Source organism: Poecilia reticulata, chromosome 12 (assembly GCF_904066995.2).
Source record: "Poecilia reticulata chromosome 12, P_reticulata-male-v2, whole genome shotgun sequence".
NCBI lineage: Eukaryota > Metazoa > Chordata > Actinopteri > Cyprinodontiformes > Poeciliidae > Poecilia > Poecilia reticulata.
Genome location: NC_088841.1, coordinates 19,815,407 through 19,836,608, shown reverse-complemented (window position 1 = coordinate 19,836,608; position 21,202 = coordinate 19,815,407). Strand labels below are relative to the sequence as shown.

General features: G+C 40.4%; 1 protein-coding gene across 3 annotated transcripts in view; it reads right to left on the bottom strand.

Moving 5' to 3' along the window:
• Positions 1 to 21,202, bottom strand: part of plppr1 (phospholipid phosphatase related 1) — a 73,191-nt gene that overhangs the window by 34,849 nt on the left and 17,140 nt on the right. Inside the window, exon 1 of one of the 3 annotated variants that reach the window (XM_081613196.1) lies at positions 10,331 to 10,696. The exons of 1 other annotated variant lie outside the window; for it this stretch is intronic. The gene's annotated coding sequence lies outside the window, so the exon portion shown is untranslated. Of the gene's footprint in view, positions 1 to 10,330; positions 10,697 to 21,202 lie in introns of those variants that run through there. One more of the 3 variants, XM_081613195.1, reaches the window with a different exon arrangement.

The window sequence follows — 21,202 nt, the reverse complement described above, 5'->3', positions numbered from 1 at the left end:
AAACGTCCAGTTTTGTAGTTTCACTTTCTGCCTACGTTTTCTCCAAATTTTGGCGACTACTTTTATAGTGCCATACAATATGAACTACATACATCTTTAGAAAATGAGGTACCCATGATCATTTGCAGGCTATCTGTAAACTATAGCTTTCGTTAAATGGTAGCAGAAGATTGTTTCAGAGTCACCAGATTTATAATTGATGACAGGTGTGCATTCATGAAACTGAATGAGGAATGCCTCAGAATTAAAAGAACATTTTTGAGTACCATTCCAGTAAAAATACACTGACTCATGGGATTTTCAGTAAAACCCAGTCTTCTATCATTGTAGTAGCAAAAACACTCAGACTTCTTTCTATTAAGGTCAATAGTCTGTGACTTCATACAAATTGTCCCTAAGCTGAATGTTTATAGAATTACTCAACCAGTGAGAATTTAAAAAGGCTCTGACTGGAAGCCATATTTTTAAAGTTGGCAGGGCAAAAGAAGCAGGTTCATTTTTTAATCTTTTCTTCAATATAAATCAATTTATTTCCATCTTTATGCCACTCAATGGGAATCGACATTCTCATATTTTAAGCAACCCTTATCATCTACGTCACTCTGGAAACGACCTGAAACATGGTAGCATTATGATATGGGATGTTTTCCATCAGCAGGGATTGGGGAGTTAGAGTTGATGAGAAAATGTTTGACTAATTGGTCATTCTGGAGGCAGACTTGTTAGAAGTCATGGAGGCGTAGCCAGGAATCAGAACAACAACCTTAAAAATGCAGCTTGAGCCACAAAGGAAATCCATCTACTTGTGTGGCCCAGTCAAAGTCTGGGCCACACAGACTTTGACTGTGTGGCCCAGACTGTCTGGCACAACTCAGAATCTGTGCCAAGACTTTAAAATTGATGTTCACAGATTCTCTCAATCCAATCTGGCTGAACTTTAGTTGTAAAAGAGTTTCTAAGTCCGAGTTTCTCAGTACCTCCAAAGAACTGCAGCTGTGATCTACAATAATGACTCAAGAGAGCAATCAAACATGGCTTCCAACAAGAATAGAACGTTTGCAGCTACCTAAGCATCCAAACAAGCTGAAATGTGCTGAAAATTCACTTATCGATTTCTCAAATGTTAAATCTGTTGAGCTCTTTGTGAAAAAACAAATATAAAACCTTGCAGGTTGACTTCTTTTTTTTTCTTCTATCAAGGGTCAGAGTACAGAGGAAATGCATTTGAAGAAATATGGGAATGTGACAGTTTGACTGTGAACATGATGATTTCACCAGAGGCTCTGTGACAGATGATTCAAATCAAAAAAAATTTAAAGGGCCCACACTCCATGTCAAACAGTTTACACCACACTCATTTATTTAGCACTCAGCAGACCGGCCTCACGGCTCAGAACAATTGGGCCTATAGTCACGGTAAGGGCTTAACACAATTTATCTTCTCCCGGAACCTCAAGACATTTTAAAAAATACGCTCCAAAAACAATATCCAAGGAGAATTTTTATTCTAGTTCAGTGCCAGTTAATTACAGTCAGAAGTGACAAGATCAGATCATCTACCCAGGGGCAAGCTCATCAAACGAGTAGCCCACAGGACATGTCAGCACTCATCAGTATCTCCACAGCCCGACCATTCAGCTGTGATGGCTTTTTCTAGTTGTGACTGTGCTCCAATCAGAGACAGCAGGGGCTGGAAGTGAAATATTGAGCGCAGAAATATCACATCTGAAAACCCATCTCCTGATCTCCAGTTGATTTCTGTTCCTGCAGAAAGATGACGACTGATTGAGTGTTGTTTACCTGCCACGGCAAGTTTGGCATAGAGTCGAAAATCAGAAGCTGTGTGTGAAAACCTTAAATGATTTCCTTACATTGTCACATTCTGATCTTTATGTGGTCCTGGATTGAGCTGCAATTGCATTTTGCTTAAACTACAACACTTATGCTTTTACAAACGGGTTGGTGCGACTACTTAAAAACCTTTCCATTTCAATTTAAGGTTAAAAGTATAAAATGCTGCATCCACAGTAGGAACAATCTTTGCAAAACAAAACAGACTGAAAAATCTTATTTCTTACATCTTATTTCACAGGTCCACAAACGCTAGTTCCCACCTACAGTAATTTTATTTTCTACACACAGTTTAGTTTTACCACATGTGAATGAAAGAAGTAAATTGTATCTTCCTACCCTCATTTCATCCAGACTTACTGCCATTTCATCCATATAAACAAACTGTTTCACACATTTACTTAACTCCTGCTAAGCAGTTAATTTCTCTTGTTGGATTTTTCTAAAATTATAGTAATCTTTTTGGCCAGGACCAAAACTACTCTAAGAGTGAATCAAAGCCTTAGGAAGCTGACAAAAGATCCCAGAACAAGAGTCAAAGCAGGCGCCTTAGTTAAGATCAGTGTTAAAGATTCAACAATAAGAAACAGACTAAGAAAAAAATTGCATCTTAACATAAAAACCTGTCTCACATCTGCCTAAAAAAAACCCATCTTTATTAACCTCAAGACTTTTGGGAAAATATCCTGTGTGCTGCAAAGACTAAAGTGGAGTTTTTTGTAAGTTGTCCATCCCATTACATCTGGCATAAAAAAGAAAGTCATACAGTTAAATATGGCGGCGGTAGAGTCATGGCATGGGGCTGATTTGCTGCTTTGCAATCTGAATTGATGGAAGCATAAACTCTGCTCTTCACCAGAAAATCTTGAAGGTAAAATGTTCAACCAACAGCTTGTGAAGCTGTTGGCTTGTGAAGCTCGAATTATGCAGCTTCATAAGCCAACAGCTTGTGAAGCTGCATAATTCGAGCTGTTGTGAAGCTCGAATTATGCAGCTTCATAAGCCAACAGCTTGTGAAGCTGCATAATTCGAGCTGTTGTGAAGCTCGAATTATGCAGCAGGAAAATGCTCTGAAGCTCATCAGCAAATCCACCTTTGAATGGGTAAAAATGACCCACAAGGTTAGTTTTGGAGTGCATAAAAATCCAACTGAGATGCTGTAGCATGACCCCAAGTAGACCGTTCATGTTTAAAAAACATCAAATGAGACTTAATTAAAACATATCTGCAGACAAGAGTGAACCAAACTGGCCCCCAAGCAACTTGTTGCCAACTATTGCAATTTCTGCCAAGGGTGCCACAATCAGCAATTCCAGTTCAGTGCAAAATTGACACCCATGGCAGATTTAAGTGCAAAGTAAACTTTTAATTTCACCAACATGTTTCTCCTGACAGTAACATTAACGTTTCTGAGTGGTCCGCCCAGACCCAAATTAAATCTGACAGATGATCTGTGCAGGGAACTAAAGATTAGGGTCATGACAAGGAGAGCTTCCGACTGAACAAATATTAGTGGAAACGCATAAAAACCGCTCAGTAAGAAGGGTACAAAAAGGGAACACTCTTTTTCATATTGTTTTAGGGGTTTTATCTTTTCAGAGATGCCCATCTCATTAAATAAACATCAGAAACAAAGCTGTCTTTTTGATGTTTCTAATAAACTCGGATGTTTGTGGTATAATTTTTTGAAGTCGCCGACAATTGAGAGGAGAAAATTAGCTTTTTTTTTTGTTTATCGGTACCTATATGCAGTGTTTTGTATCGACAGTCTTTTGATCTTCAGCTCCTCAAGCTGATTTTCAGTTTCTTGATTTTTACTACAAAGCCTCAGAAAAATATTGCCTGCAAGCAGTCCAAGTGTTCAGCAGTTCATATTCAGCTACAATGAAACTCAAGGAGGTTTTAAGGATGCGCAAACACTCCAGCTGTCACCAGATAGCAAATATGCACTTTGCAGCTTGTTGAGAAAAAGATTCACAGATAACAGGATATGCAGATCTCATTTTTCTTTTGCTTCTTCCCTCCTCTTCTGCTGACTGCACAACCGCTTCCTGAGACTGAAACAGTAAAGTCCCATGGCTAACACTCTTGCCAACAGAGAATCTTTGGCGCTAAAAATAGTTTCCAATCCTCCCTTGTAGCACTTTTTAAAGTGCTCCATAGGAATTTTTTTTTTTCATACTGTAAAGTCCTTGCTTTTCTTACAAAGCCAACTTCTGACGAAACCAGAATCTAAATATCACCCTGGGATAGAATAGTCACAATCTTCCATTATACAATATTTTAGAGAACTGCTGTTGCAAGCTTTCTCTAACATCCTAAAAGAATACAGACATGCACATATACGCAAGTGAAAGTTAACATAAAAGATAACCTCCATCTTTTCAATCCATTCTCCCCAAGGTGTTAAACATCAGACAGAACACTGAATTCAATCAGGTATGTGGAGAGGGATGAGCAAATCGAGAAACAGAAAGTACAAGAAATGGGACAAAAAAAGGACACAGAGAATTAGAGATAAAGAACCGAAAACTTGCATAGTTTTATTTGGTGAGAAACTTATACTATTCTATGTGCAGAGGCTTGTCTTTATCAGTGGTTTTACTAGGTTTATTTAACTGATTGACCATAACATTATTACGATTTGCCCAAAAGCTTGCTGGTCCCCATTTGATAGCAAATCAGCCTGGTGGAGTCTTTGCTACCAATGGTAGACCCCTGAAAGTGAGCTGTGGTGTCCAGCACCGACATGTAAGCAGCAGATCTTTTAAGTCCTGGAATCTGAAAGATGGGCTCTCCATGGATCAGAGTAGTTTATCCAGCACATCCACAGATGCTGCACTGGAGAACTTAAAAACCAAGTCCACGCCTCAAGCTTGTTGTTCTCCTTAAACCACCACCTCGGTAACACACTGTTGTGTTGCTCCACTCTGCTGCTGTAACTTGGTTTTGCCCACCACCAGCTGAAAGCTGCAGTAAGGAATGAGCCCTTCCCAGACTAGTCCGATGTGGCGCGCTTGAAGAAGACATCAGGCACCTGACTGTCAGTACCAGGTGTACCAGATGCTCAAAACAAGCATCAACAGTGGAATAAGCTGCTTGGCATTGGCAGATAGGATTTGGCAAGTTTTGTTATGGATGCAGTCCACATACTCAACCCTGCTGCTCAATCCATAAATACATTTTTCTTACAAATGTGGAACAACTAGAGGGAAAGTAAGCAGGCTGTCCAACAGTACAATTTATTGCCAAGAAGCATTGCTCTAAAACAAAAGTCAGAAAAACTCTGATTTCCCTGTTTTTGCCAAATTTGTTTCATCTTAAAATTGTTTTTAGCAATACAAAGTACATAGGACTTGTAAAAACAATGAACATTTAAATGATAGGGTTAAAAATGGCCTCAAAAATGTTTGAGCTCAATGGCCCAGCTGTCCGTTTTGTCAGTGGTCTTATCCCAGACTCGTGACTAAGCTGTCAAATTCAATTATTTCTCATGCATGTGGTGTGACAAAAGAAACAAAACATGCCAACTTGCAAATGAGTCTTTGTAGCTCCTAATTAGCTTTTCGCATTAGTGGTATATTTTTAACATTTGGGAAGCTAAAGTTAAATTAGATTCTATACACTGCAGTTCCACAACTATTTTGTGCATATGCTTCTGTAAAGCAACACACAGTTTGTTAAGGTATAAAAAAATAATGAGTGTTGCTTTGCAGCCCAACAAATGTCACTAAGCAGAAAATGCCTAGAGGTATCTGCATATGCATGATTAAAAGTTTTTAAGAAAATAAATCCTGACTTCCCATGAGAGTCCCATGTGTTTTCACTTCATTTGAAACATTCAGAGATCCAGTACAAGTTTGTTTTTTTTCCTCCTGCTGCCTTGTAACATCTCTGGATTTTAGTCTATAGTGAGATCAAACGGGCTTTTTGATCTGAGCATTCATTTATTTCAGAATCATCACGATAACATCAGCCGGGGTATGGAGAATGTGGAAGAGAAAAGAAAATCTCACATTTCTGTGCTGCAACTTTTGTTTTAATTAGATTTGTTCCAGTAAAACATTGGGTGAAGATTCTAACTTTTGAACATTTTATGCCACACATACGAAGCAAGTCTGGATCGGCTTCCCACCGCAGATACCGAGCATCAAGCTACGCAGGAGAGTCTTAGTTTAAACATGAACTCTTATCAGATGGTGACAGGAATCTGCAGCTGTTATTCCATATTTAGCTGCATCTGATTCACTACAGGTGAAATTAGCAGCGTCCACGATCAACCTCCTTAAACTGCTGGAGAAAAGCACGAGTCCCCACAAAACCATGAACAGGACTAAGAGGGTATGACCTGCCAAACCATGCAGCAGACCGATGACAGATAGATGGGCACATGAGATTTACCAGCCAAAGATAAATGTCAGTTTATTTAACAAGTTGAGTGGCATTTGAACAGCGACAGCAGCATTATAGTCACAACAAGATGCCAAGTTACACCAATACACGTGTTCCTGTTTGTGAAATGGGTCAGAGTGGTTTGCCATTTTTTAAGTTTGATTGTCTTCCTCTGCACTCGTTAGAAAAGAGGAAGGGAAGGTCCAAAGCCATCTCTAAACAACCCTAAGCCCTAACAGCATTTAAAGCAAACAGATCCTTTCAAAATACACTTTTGTGATGCAGGATAGTTGAAAGGCAGGGTTTTATAAGACAGACAGACCATCATGGATAGATGATGCATTAAATAAAACGGCAGAGGCCAATTACATTTTTCTCTAAAAGAATTGTCTAACAGACTGCGAGGTGCCCACTTTTGTGCTTAAAACACTTTTTGAAGACGATTATGAAACAAATCAAGAAGATGCGTATTTTCAACAGAAAGACATTTCAATATGTAACAGCAGCTGCATAGCTTGAGCAGGGTCACCTCTCTGACCATCAAACACATGTATACCAAGTATAGCTTCTCAGGTAAGAAAGAGTTTTATTTGATCATTTTGTTCTTTAATGAGCTCTTTGCGAGTAAAACGTAAAACGATGGTCCAGCTTCAGTAGTAGGCAGGTTTTTTTGCACAACTTCCACACAACAGCCTATGTATCAGATTCACGGATGTACCAGAAACACAGAAGGAAGGTTCCAGCTCAGGACATTTGCATAAAAAAAAAGAATTTAATTCCATTAAAATTTTTAACGCATTAAAATAACTTTTAATGTCCCACTCTTAGATTACATATTTCTGTATGTGAATTGGTAAATTTGTACTGTGAAGTGTATCGCAATGACATCTGAATTGAACATAGATAAAATCGGCTTTAGTCTTACACATGGTCAGCCTAACTCTCAGGATCCGTCCCCTTTTTTTCCACTTCCATCAGTCTGCAGCAGGTTGATGGGGTATTCTGACAACTAGCCCAAGCCAAAAAATGATCCCGACAGTCTCTTTAAACTTACTTTCAAGGGGACAACACTGCAAAGCAGCCCTTCCCTCAATAGAAAATGCTGCTTTGCAGTGCTGCAGGGACATGCAGTGTAGTACACCTGCTTTGCAGATTTGAACTCTCTGAATTTTATGATTGGCCAGGTCTTTTTCTATCAAAAATTTTAACTAACCGCTACAGCATGAAGGTTTTTCTTACGAGTCAATGATTTTAAAATGTATATCTATATGTGGTGATGTTCAAATTTGAAATGCTAAACAGTAAGCCACACTGCAAAATCTGGAAACGTCATTCTAGCTCACCTACCGGGAGATTTATCACCTGTATGTATCAGCGTTTTCAAATAAAGGCAGGGTCACTCATTCTCCAGTGACAGGTCTTATCTCGCCCAAAAGGGCCGATCATTCCCAGGGGACATCGCTGTGACAGATCTATTACCCAATCGAGACACCACCACTGCGCTAATAACACTGCCCCCCATGTCTAGATGTAATCAAATTCCTGCTAGCATTGAGCCATGGAGGAGGTTTATGTGTGATTCCGCCCGCACATGTATGTCTACGGGTGCGAGACAGCATGGAAAAATCAATATTTAGTCCCTTCTCAGGATGGATTTTAGAGATGGGTTCAAATGTCACTTCTTTCTGCAGCTTCACTGGAATCTGATTATTTTAAAAAAAAGGAAGAAAGCAGACTGAATTCCATTTGATCTATCTTGATTTGTAAAACTCAACCTTTCTTCATTGCAAGAATTTTTTCTTTCTTAATGCTTCATGTGCATAAATGCAAAGCTAAATGACTGGATCAAGTAATACAAAAAGATGAAAACAACAGTATCCAGTTTCTGTAAGCAGTTTGTTACAGCTGATCAGGATGCATCTTGAATTTCATGTGGATGCTATGATTCATCACTGAGGAAGCCACCTCACACAAGAGATGAATTATTTAATCGGCCTCGGTGGACGGTCCACTGTCCTGCAGGATTCCCTCTAATATTTCTGTACCTGGAGACTAGTCATGATAAGTAGCACATATTTTACCTCAGAAATCTTTCCTGTCACATTTCTATCAACAAATTGAGAATGAATAGTGTCTCATATTTTTATGTGAGGCATGCATAGATCACAGAACTTTAAGCATAACCTAAATGCAGCCCAAGATTGAACATTTCTCTGCACCCCTTCAGCTTCCTTGTCCCCTACTGAAGAAAAAGTATGACCAGAGCATGGTGCTGCCACCACCATTTTAAGTGTTTTTCTTAGAACCAATTTAAAATCCATAATGGCAGTATTTATAGCTGTTTTGAGATCAGATGGTAATAAAGTCTCTTTTTCATATTTGAAAGTGAGTGAACTTATCCATTAAGTGGAAAACCAAAATGTTTGACTTGGCAAATGAAAAAAAAAAGCATTTTGATTTGAAATAACCCAATTACAACCTTTGCATAAGACATGATTAGACACAGTTAGAAGTTAAATCAAATATTTTTCCATTCTGATTCAGACCTGGACAATTATAAAAGGAAGTCCCATACTTTTCTAGACTTTTCAACGTTGTGTAGGAACCCTTCATAGGCCTCTACTACCACACAGTCATTCTTGGTGATGATTATGTTTTAGGCAAATTATGTCACTGTGACCTCAGCCTGGCTAGCTGTCTAAGCATCAACAGGAAAATGCACACGTCCAAGCATCCACTAAACAGCCTATATGCCAACTAACATATGCAGCGATTTGAAAAGTGAGCGCAAACTCACGGTCCATGAGAGCAACCACATAGAGACACACTCAGGTGCACACTTGTGTAGTTTGTGGCTGGGATCCAAGAGGCGCCCAGCGTTCACCAGATCCTACTGACAGCCTTGGAAAAGGCTCACCTGATGGTCCAACTACCGGCCATCTGGCCGCTGAATAACACTACTCGTCTGCTTTGGCTCACACAACAGACACGAGCTTAGACACGCCCGTAAATATACGAGCACATGCAGTAAGATGCCCGTTTAGGATGGAAGGTGAAAATATGCTGCCTCTCTGGGTGGGTAATGCTTTCTTGTCTTCAATGCTCAGCCAAGCTGAGGAGGGTTCAGTGCAACTGTGCATGCACACAGTTGGTTAAGGGCATGCAATGAACGGACAGGCGAGATTTAATCCGGCAGGTGACTCAACATAAGTAGCAATGGCTCCTGTAGTAATGACTTCACATATTATTTACTCTCAATTCCTGGTCACAATGTACAATTTATAACTGTGGCCGAGAATGAATGTATTTTTGCCCACATAAAGGCGAGTCTATTATTTAAATACCTTATCGGTGCATTACAAACATCTTAAATCCTAATTTTTACTCCACAAAAGCAAAATGTGATGGATCTGCACGCATTACTCTCATTTCTTCCCCCTGCATAAGCCATTACAGTAAATGCATGGCACTGCAGTGGAAACATAATGAAAGAAGAGGCAATCGGAACATGCTGATGATGACACATGCAACACTGATTTAATTTCAAGGTTGCCCTGAAACCATTATAAAGACCCCTAATAGGCTTGGGAATTCCGTCTTTGAGGGATCAGCGGCGTCTTTGCACGGCTACGGGTGCTGCTGGAGGAGACATGGCCAGGATCTGATGTTGGTGGGGGGTGGGAGGGGGCGGGGAAACGGGCCACATTTTTTCCCCCCGTTGGGCTGAAAACACATTTTGCTCGGCAACGGAGGCGACATATTTACACACACCAAGAATACATTAAAAAAAAAAATCTCACGTTGTTCTTGTTGGCTGTGCAAAAATCGGTTGAGGATATCCCGTTATGCTTTAAATAAGCGCTATAAGGTGGCCACTGTTGCTGGTGGAAACAGACATGTGCCTGTGAAATACCGATATTCTGTCTAAATCGCAGTTTTAACAGATTCCCATTGTTAATTATTGGATCAATCTAATTAAATCTGACCCCAGCGTTGCCTTTTAATTAAAAATCTGAACTTGGTTCAGCAACAGACAATAGCTCCATAGTCCCGTTTCCCCTTCAGCATCTGCGGCACAGACACTTACCGCTATGGGATGCAGCGATATTCCGGACAAAAAGGCGACTCCATAAAAGAAAGGGGGGGGAAGTAACAAAAGGTAGCCGAGAGCAGCCCACCTCCTCCTACTAGTAGTCCTACTACTCCATGAGGCTCGGCCAAGCCACCGCTCTGTCGGTTTGAGATGTGGATCACGCAGCGTGTGAGCCCATGAGGATGGATGCTGTGTGTTGTTGGAGGGACGGAAGGGGGCGGGGACAGGCGGCTCCAGCGGAGCGTGGATAATTCTGTAAAGGGACCTTGTGTTACAAGTAAGCAGGCTGTCTAGCCCCATATATTCCCTGGCAGCCTGCCTTCCAGGCCCCCTGTGTACTTAAAGGAAGCCCTCCACGTTTCTTTAGCATGGGGGGGAAAAGTGGATGCCTCTTTAAGAGCCGTTTACTATGCATGAAGCGTCATTGGTTCACAGGTGGATGGTTGGCTGAGGAGTGGCCGCCTCTGCTGCTGATTGGGTTTCAACGAGCCATGGTCATAAATTATCGTATCTTTTCTTTCTTTCTTTTTCTTTTTTTTTTTTTATAAATAATTTTTATTTAACCACGGTAGGGTAAATTCGTATGAATATAGAGGTTCCATCCATCCATATCCTTTCAGCGGTGGGGGAGGGGAGGAGCCACCCTGGACAGGTCACCAGTTCATGACAGGCAACCAGTTAACCTAAAATGAATTGAGCAGCGGGAGAAAACCCATGGATGCTCAGAGAAAACATGAAAATTCAATGCAGAAAGGAGTTGTTGCGGTAAATAAACACAACTGTGCCAAAACAGATTAATTCCTAATAAATGAAATAAAAAAAGCAAAAGAAAAAAAAAAATATATATATATATACAAACACATACATAAGAATATAAAACAATGTACCACTCTGTACTTGCACTGTACTAACGTACTTATTTTTAAAAAGAGTGATAAGAAGTTCTCACTCCCTTAAGCTGCTCTTCAAAACACCTTTATATCAAAATACATGTGACAATTTATTTAATGTGTTTAAATTATCTCATTGTTCCCTAGAGCACATTAACTGTTTGATACCTAAATGAAATAACTGTGACTTTTTTTTTTTTACATTTTATAGGCTCAGCAATTCAGTTGTTATAATTGTTTTCTAATAAATTACTGAGTTACTGATTTATTAAATTTATTAATTTCTACATATATTCATAAACATGTTTGCTAAATAAAAACTTACTTTAAAAAACTGCTATATTTCACTGTGGACCTTCTCTGCATATGAAAGTGTTCACACCGAAGACAGTCTACCTCCTGAAGTCCAAATATACAAAATGCTTCAGTCAAGTCAACCTGCAGCCTCAAAAGAAACTGCATGCCAAGCATTTCAGTGGCTGTAAGATTCTCATATTTCTTTGGAGAAAACCCACCTATAAATAAAACAGCCGAGTTATTGCTCAACCTCGACTGCTGAACTGAATCATTTTCTTCTTTTCGCTATACTGGTCGTCATATTTAAGCAGGGCAGAATAGTGTATAAGGCTTTATTTAAAATTTATATTAGTTTTAGTTCCACATAATGGGAAACCCAAATTGCTTTATCAGCACTGCTTGCTTTCTAAAACATATTAATTTATAGGGTGGAGTGGTCTGAAAACTGGACCTCTGATGGAATTGTCCATGGGCTAAACATTGGATTTAATTTTACTAAATAACCCTAAATATCTAAAATGCATTAACAGAAATCCTACAGGAAGGGTGGACTGCCACTTCCTAACTTGAACTTGAACAAATGGATAGCTAATATGCGCACCTGGAACTAATGGTCATAATTCATGGAGGATACAAGTGATAGATTTGATGTAAAAGAGCTTCCATTGAAAAACATGATTCACATGAGTTCTAATAAACATAGGGATAGTTGCTTACATAAAGATATGACAAGCTTTTAAAATGTTACAGATTTGAAACCTCAAAATTTTTCAACATGTCAGACCTTTAGAATAAGATCCATTGAATAAGATACAAGAGAAAGTACCAATGAAAAAATAGTTTTATTTGGATGTATAGAGCAGAGAGGATGGCATATTTCTATGCAAGAAAGGGAAATTTGTTTTTTGGAAATACTAGTTGTCCGAAGCATACAATCTGACTCTATAAACTAATAAAAAAATAAAATCCCCTCTAAACTACAATATTCACCACTTTTAAAGTACATAATTGTGTCAAAGAAAGGCCTGAATTGCTTCCAGCATTAGCACTGTAAAAGCACTGCTGCCAAAACTGGGACAGACACACTGAAGTGAAATCATGCTGCCCATCTCCGATATGAAAAATTACAAAAGAAATACTGGTGTGTTCAGTGATCTAGATTTGGCCTGCATGCTACATTACACTCCATGCTCTGACTCACCTTCTTCCATCCGTGAGATTTTTGAGCTCAATATCTCTGCGGCTCGTTATCTCTCATCCTTGGTGCACAGTCACAACAAACTGTGATCAGAAAAATATACTTTTACAATGTATGACGTGTAAGCCGGGACTGACAGAGCACATAGAACGTCAAATAAAAAAGTGAAAACTGAAATAAACGGATAAATAGAGCACGCAGAACATCAAACAAAGAAGGGGTTCTTTATTCTCAAAAAGAACATTTTTTCTGAGTTGCAAAACTGAAAAGTAAAGTTCAAGAATTGCAGCAAAAATAGTCTTTTGTTATGTAAATGGTCTTTTAGATACTAGTTTAAAACACGTAGCCAGCAATGGCTTTAGCAAAATGGTGAATTAACAGCGCTATTAACAGCATTGATGCAAAACATTTAACAGAAAACTGAAATAAAAAGGACAAACAAAAAGACATGATGTCAGTAACATCACTTCAGTTTCGTACATGGGAACTAATACATTTTGGACATCAATTACCAGAAATCTTGATTCTTTACTTATGTGGCCAAAAAATGGTCATCCCAACAAGTTTCGGCTCAAAAATGTCCTCCTCTTCCGTTTTCTCAGTCAGAGTGTCAGCGTATGTAAACAAGAGTTTGTTTCAACTTCCGGTACTTTTAAACAGCTCTGTTTCAACAGCGACACATGCTGACAAAAATAAGGACTACAACCTTGCAGGTGAAATAAAAGCGAAAGAGAATTTACAAAATATATTTTACAGGTATTACGTTTTTACCTGGCAACACATGCTTCTTGGTTAAATAAAATGTACATTTGCCAGGAGTATAGATCATTTTGGTATTAACCACAAACCCAGTTGAAATTTTGGTCGTGTGTGTACTTTAGTAATATTCAAAAGCATTTGTCGTAATCAGGGGCGGGGCTTCAGGGAGGGGGCCCGGATGGGAAGCAGAATATAACTTGTGGATTCCAAGCCTTTATCACATTTGATGAAAGATGGAACAGGTGAGTTCTTTCTTGTTGAGGATAGTGTATGTAGAATTACATAATATGTTATCCCAGTAGAATATATATTAGGTTGCCCCAGTCATTGTTGACTCATGAGTGCTACAAACTATAAGACCAACTGATTTTAGGGACATAGTAGGTGTAAAATATTGAATAAAATGTTGTGCTACATGTCTGGCTTCAGTTTTACTCTTACGTTTAACTTTATGACACGCAAAATTACAAGAGGATCGCCAATATTGTCTCCAAGTGTATTCTGGGTAAAACTTGTTACCAGCCGTCCACCAACGTCATCAGTCACTTGGCAACAGATGGTAAACTATCCATCCATCCATCCATCCATCCATCCATTTTCTTCCGCTTATCCGGGGTCGGGTCACGGGGGCAGCAGCTTCAGAAGGGAGGCCCAGACTTCCCTCTCCCCAGCCACTTTTTCCAGCTCCTCCGGGGGAATCCCAAGGCGTTCCCAGGCCAGCCGAGAGACGTAATCCCTCCAGCGTGTCCTGGGTCTTCCCCGAGGCCTCCTCCCGGTGGGACGTGCCCGGAACACCTCACCAGGGAGGCGTCCAGGAGGCATCCTGACCAGATGCCCGAGCCACCTCAACTGGCTCCTCTCGACGTGGAGGAGCAGCGGCTCTACTCTGAGTCCCTCCCGGATGACCGAGCTTCTCACCCCATCTCTAAGGGAGAGCCCAGCCACCCTGCGGAGGAAACCCATTTCGGCCGCTTGTACTCGTGATCTCGTTCTTTCGGTCATGACCCAAAGCTCATGACCATAGATGAGGGTGGGAACGTAGATCGACCGGTAAATCGAGAGCTTCGCTTTTTGGCTCAGCTCTCTCTTCACCACGACGGACCGGTACAGCGCCCGCTTCACAGTAGACGCTGCCCCAATCCGCCTGTCGATCTCCCGTTCCCTTCTTCCCTCATTCGTGAACAAGATCCCCAGATACTTAAACTCCTCCACTTGAGGCAGGACGACCCCCCTGACCCGGAGAAGGCACTCTACCCTTTTCCGGCTCAAGACCATGGCCTCGGATTTGGAGGCACTGAGCCTCATCCCGGCCGCTTCACACTTGGCTGCGAACCGCTCCAGTGAGAGCTGCAGATCACGTTCCGATGAAGCCAACAGAACCACATCATCCGCACAAAGCAGAGATGCGATCCTAAGGCCACCAAAACGGATCCCCTCAACACCTCGGCTGCGCCTAGAAATTCTGTCCATAAAAGTAATGAACAGAATCGGTGACAAAGGGCAGCCTTGGCGAAGTCCAACTCTCACCGGAAACGAGCCCGACTTACTGCCGGCAATGCGGACCAGACTGACACCGGTCATACAGGGACCTGACAGCCCGTATCAAAGGGCCCGGTACCCCATACTCCCGGAGTACCCCCCACAGGGCCCCCCGAGGGACACGGTCGAATGCCTTCTCCAAGTCCACAAAACACATGTAGACTGGTTGGGCGAACTCCCATGCACCCTCCAGGACCCCGCTGAGGGTGTAGAGCTGGTCCAGTGTTCCACGACCAGGACGAAAACCAAACTGCTCTTCCTGAATCCGAGGTTCGACTATCCGACGGACCCTAGAGCTAGAGCATTTTTACGGACTAAGTTAACATGAGTGGAGTTCCATGGAGCAGCAAAGTGAAAAGGATGGAAAAAAGAGAAGAAAAGCCACAAACTGGACGCATATTTTGTCTTGGAGATGAACCGGAGTTTTTTTTTTTTGTTTGTTTTTTTAGGCAGCAATTCAGACCCGCCAAAACTGCCAGCCCAGCGAAGGAGCCGGACTAGTTACAGGTAGCAACTCTGACATTATTCACAAAGTGCGAGTCAAGTCAATATTGATTTTAAATTGTATCAGCCCAGCCGCCTATAGCATACATCCACTTTTTTCTGTCGGTGGTACAGCGTTGATGTCAGAGACATCATCCCTGTACCACTGGAAGAGGCGGGGCATCTGACTGGAAGTCAAACCCGCATCATTATACCTCCTCTGCCTGTGTGAGGGGCTGGCTGACGTTTCCACGCCTGGCGACGCGCCAGGCGTTAGAGTCGCATTTTAACAGTTAAGGTTGAGCGCGTGCGAGCCAAGACAGCAGTATGGCGTTTATAGTTAACGTTCACATTAGAGCCGCCTACAAGAGCATCGTCCAGTTTGTGTGGATGGCGGCCCGCGCGCGATCTGCGCCGAGTTACAAACATGCAGAGATGCACGAGGTGCGTTCAACGTGTGGCGATACTAGACGGAAACTCAGATTTGGTGAACTTTTAGTTTTAATAGGTTGCACAACAACGCCACCCTGGGAATTTCACCCAGAGAATATTTCTTTTGGTATAAGGCACACAGGTTCAGTTATGCATGAATTTAGCACATCTGAGACAGTTTCAAATTTATAAAACAACCATTTATTAAGCTCTTTTTAAAACACTTTTTAAAACCAGTTTCTTTAAGAATGGGACACAAAGGAAAACAAAGAAAATCAAAGTAAGTGCAGTAGCTGAAGTTACCGGCCAGAGGGGGCGCTATAGGGACGGAATCCACCAAACACAGCAAACAAACAAAAAAAACCCTTTGACACACCAGACGCAGTGAGACAACCCCAAACTCAAGAATCACAGCACGCAGAAGAGGAAGACACCGTCACCACACCAACACCGCCACCGGACCTCAGCAACTGCAAAACAACAAAAGAAAAACAGTTAACCAAGATAACAATCTTAAACCTAATTAGAAAAAAATAATATCAGCCCAACTAAATAAAAGACAAAAAGGGCCGTAAGCAAAATAAGTAAAGTAATAGAAATTAACAATAGCCAATGCAAGTTAAAACATCAGGACCATGCGTGGCCCGCTTGTCATGCCACAACAGGAGGTGAAAGGGGTGCGCCGATGCCACACCCCAAACATAGATGGAGGCGGATAATACCGCCGCAGTCCAACTTTAAAAACGACTGAGATTGAAGTCCGGGAAAACGAACGCCGACTGACAGATCCGGGAAACGAACGCAGACAGAGCAAAGCAGAGTAGATCCGAGCAGAACAGAGCAGCAATGGTCCAACTGTGGGGGGACCTAGAAAAAATTAATTAGCCACCATTTTAAATAAAACTAACAAACTATTGCTTAGATGAGCGTTAGTTTCCTACCTGCCGATCCAAACACGCACACACACACTCGCAAAAGGAGGAAGAGAAGGAGCGCAGCGCAGTGGCGCTTTTACCTATAATCACAATTCAATTTAGATTTTCTGGCCAAGATCAGCTGAAGTGCAGGGAGAGAGAACACCTACCACCAGGATCTTAGTGTAGCACGCACCAGCCAGCCAGAGATTTTGTTACTTTCCGCTGCCAGAGTCCACAGGATGCAAGCCACACAGTGGAAGAGCAAAGACGACACATCCTGAATGAACGCCGCAGCTCCTTATATACCACGCCCACCTTATCAACCGGAACTTCTCACCTGACAACCACCTGTGTGGAATTAGGTGCATTTCTATACCACTACAAACGCGTCAACAATAAACCGAGTTAAGCATTAGCTAGCTGCTCCAGGCTCTGAGTTGAAATTGATAAAGTGTCAAAATGATCCGATCCTAACCGTGGTTCTGAACTGATTTGAATTTGTGTTGTTTCATCATTAGTGACCAGTAGCCTGATGTTTCTGTTCTCTTGGTTTGTTGTCTGATGGATTTCAGAAATGACATAGCCGCTCTCTGTGGTAGTGAAACTAGTAAGCTCCGCTGTGCGGGCATGTACAGTATATGTTGTAAAGTTAAATTATCATGAACTTTATTATTTGGAATAAAGGGCCCGGTTATTCCCCACTCCCCACCCCCACGCTGACTTGTTCCGCTAGTGGTCGTAATGTTGTGATTTCAAGAAACATAACTATATGCTATTAGTTGCTGTGAAGTAAAATATGTTGCAGACCATAGTTGGTTGCTATGAGGGACAGTGGCTCTACGTCTCCATTGTTTGCTTCATATGTTAGTCAGCACCAGTTGGTGATCATTGGCCTATTTAGGGAGGGAAGAAGAAAGGTCTGTGGAATAAACCCGGATGTTAATGTATCATTCCTTCACACACAGCTTAATATAGTCCCATAGATACTGAGAAGCAACACAGCAAATAATAGCAAAATATGTCAGGGAAAAGAATGGACACTGACAGGTCAAATGTACGGAAATAAAGAAGGGACAATTAAATGCTCGAATTTGACTCTAGTATTGTGTTTAAACTGACTGTTATCGTTTTGATTATATACTAGGAGGAAAGTATATATAACAGCTATGACAGTAATTTCAATGGGGTTTTCCACATTCAAAATTAGTACATGATCCTCTTCAAGATTATCTTTCACAGCTAGCATTTTTAGCCTTGAAAACCAAGCATTGTAGCTTATTGAAGCTATTAAATATTGTACTTATTTTTGGCATTAATTGAGACTTAAAAGAAGCACTATTTTTGCTTACTGCCATTATTTTTATTTAGTTGATTGCAAAATGAAATTTTGCAATCAAAATCAAAATATAAGTGCAAAATTTATTTTTTGGCAACTAGCATAGTAATAAATACCATAAACGCTTAAAGGGATCCAAAATTAGTTGGAACAACTTTATTGGGGAAAGAAATTTAGATTCAAAAAACAATACAGTAAAATACTGTAAGCTATTGTGTTTTTATAAACTGAAATAAAACTTTATCACATGGATCAGAAACTTGTAAACAGAACACAAACACATCACTGCTAAACATGAGGCTGGAAACAGAAAGTAAAGAAACTGACCTGACTTATCAAAATAAAACAGGTAAACACCAACAAGAAACTCAGAAACTGATAACAGCTTTGAATGCAAGAAGCAGAAGAAACACAACAGAATAAAGTCCAAAATATGGAATTGCGTACCGTAAAACACCTTGATTTATTGAATTGTTTATTTTTATTTTTTTTCACATTCATTATTTATGACATGTCCTGCTGACTTTTTTTGCAGTCACTTGATTAACTGTGCTGGGCTGTAGAGCCCTGTGCAGGAGTGGAGCACACACACACGCACACGCACACACACACACACACACACATCAGCTTTTATTGAGAGTATGCTTGTCATCTCATTTACTGTATGCCTCCTGTAACTCTCCCTGTTTGGCAAAAAAGTTTTGCACAGATTCAGCAACACTACAGAGTTTCTACAGTGTGCTAATGATGCACGACAAAACTATATGCACAGTCTAAATATTTGTTATGCTACACATATATATAGTTGTTTCTAAAATATAATTTCTATATTTACATGGCATTTAGGTGATAGACTAACAAAACTATTGGTTTGAATTTCATACATAAATTGAAGTCATAACATACCGTACCGCTTTTTGTATTTACTTATGTTATATTTGCCTAATTTCTTCACTATCTGTGCCACAATGTAATCACTATTAGCCTCTTTATGTAACATGCATCCACTGTTCTTTTAATGTTTAAAGTTTCAGTTTTAGTTTCCACAACTTTTTATATATATTTTAGTAATATTTTAAGTACTCGGTTATAAAAATTCACAACGAGAAGTGTCATTTTGAGCCTCTCCCCTTTTCAAGACATTTTGTGAGACCAATAGTGGTAACACTCCAGATTTCCCTCTTCAGCAGTTTGCCAACTGCCATGACTTCTCCCTGCAGCACTCAGTTAAGTGTCTCAGTGGGCTTCAAAAGAGTCCGGCTATTTTCTGCTCATCCTACACTGTACCATCTCAATAAAAGGTTCCTTCAACGCAACAGTACTTACTGAGTCTGGGTTAGTGTGTCTCCATTTTGCATGTGTGTGTGCGCGCGTCTCTGTCGGACATATTATTAAAGACTCTTATTGATCATAGGGTGTTTAGTTTCTCGGTGGCTCCCAAGTGATAGGCTCGTTTCCATGGTAACGTAACAGGAGCTACGGCCTTGGTTGCAATCGATGTAGACGAGAGACAGCTAAATGCACACACACACACTGGAAGAAGACAAACAATAAAAAGGTTTTCAATCTATAGCCATTTGTTTCCACAGAAACCCAGAGTACCACTTTACAGTCGGGAGCATCAGACGGGAGCAACGTATTTAAATTTTCATTTTATCTATTTAATTTTAAGAGCTCATGTTATTCAACATTGATACCTCAATCTAACACAGAATTTTCATCTGTAGTCTTTGGCAGGATGGAGACATAAAAAAAATTAATTGCAAAAGTCATGAACGTAAATGATTTCTAATTATTGGACACACAACAATAAAAACATTGGACAAAATTCAACGACTTCTAGACTAAACATGCTAAACTCATGTTCTTCTTTTAGCTTACAGTTTGGTTTGCTATTAACAATGCCGTTAATTCCACCTTATAACCAGCAAACACAGACAATAATTTCCAATACTGAATTCAAGTTGTGCTTATGAGGAATAGAGATTCATTTCCCTGTTTTTAAAGTTTGTACAAAGATACCAACAAACTTGCTGAATCGACTGCTGGACAGATGCTCTCCCACAGCTTGAGTTTGTTCTCCTGTGCTTTGTGTTTACGCCTAATTTGGTCTGTAATCAATGTCAGGCTCTTGCTTCTGCACACTGCAGCACTCTGTGAGAGTAAGGTGTATATAAAATTTGTGTGACCTTAATATAGAAACCCAAACAAGCACCAACCGGTAATTTTGTTCCTGCTTTTGCGCGGAATTTTACCAAATCTCATTTGAACAAACAAAAACAAGCAAAGTCATTATTTTCTTCTTTTCGCATCCACACTCTATGTTGCTTGTGGCTTTCTTTCTTGTCCTGCATTTTTATTTGACCCCCTATTCTTTTTGTAAGCTCTTGGATCCATCAATCAGACTTCATGATGGTTGATGAGCTATGAACTATCAGTTGGGTTAAACTTGAAAGAAAAGAATTTAACACATTTGTAATTTGAAAAATGGCCGAGACATTTAGACATCTTAGCTCAAACTAACCCTTGTTTGTCCAGGTACTATAAAACTCTGTTAATAATTCTAAATATCTGTAAACCATATAACAATTTGCATCCTTTTAAAATAATTATTTCAAATCTGTGAAAAATGAAACTGAATTCAAGCATCCTTTTCATAATGGCATGAGGCTTAGATTTCCATTGAGTTAAACATCCATAGCTACCTCTACCAATAATGACCAAAAGCCTAGAAATTCAACAAATATATTTCTATAGGCTTTTTAGCTTGGTTTGCAAAAACTAATATATATATGTTTTGGGTGTATATTTACACAAACCCTCTTGTTAGGCAACTTTCCACCTGCAGAACCATTGGAAATCCCATGTTTTTACATCACTGGTGGTCCTGTCCATGATGGAGTCAGCAAAAGCTTACAGCTCATTGACGAATGGCCCCCTGAGAGTCAGCTTATGCTTTCAGCTGGGAGGCTACTAGATATATCAAATCTAAAAAGTCTTGAGGCAGCTCACAAT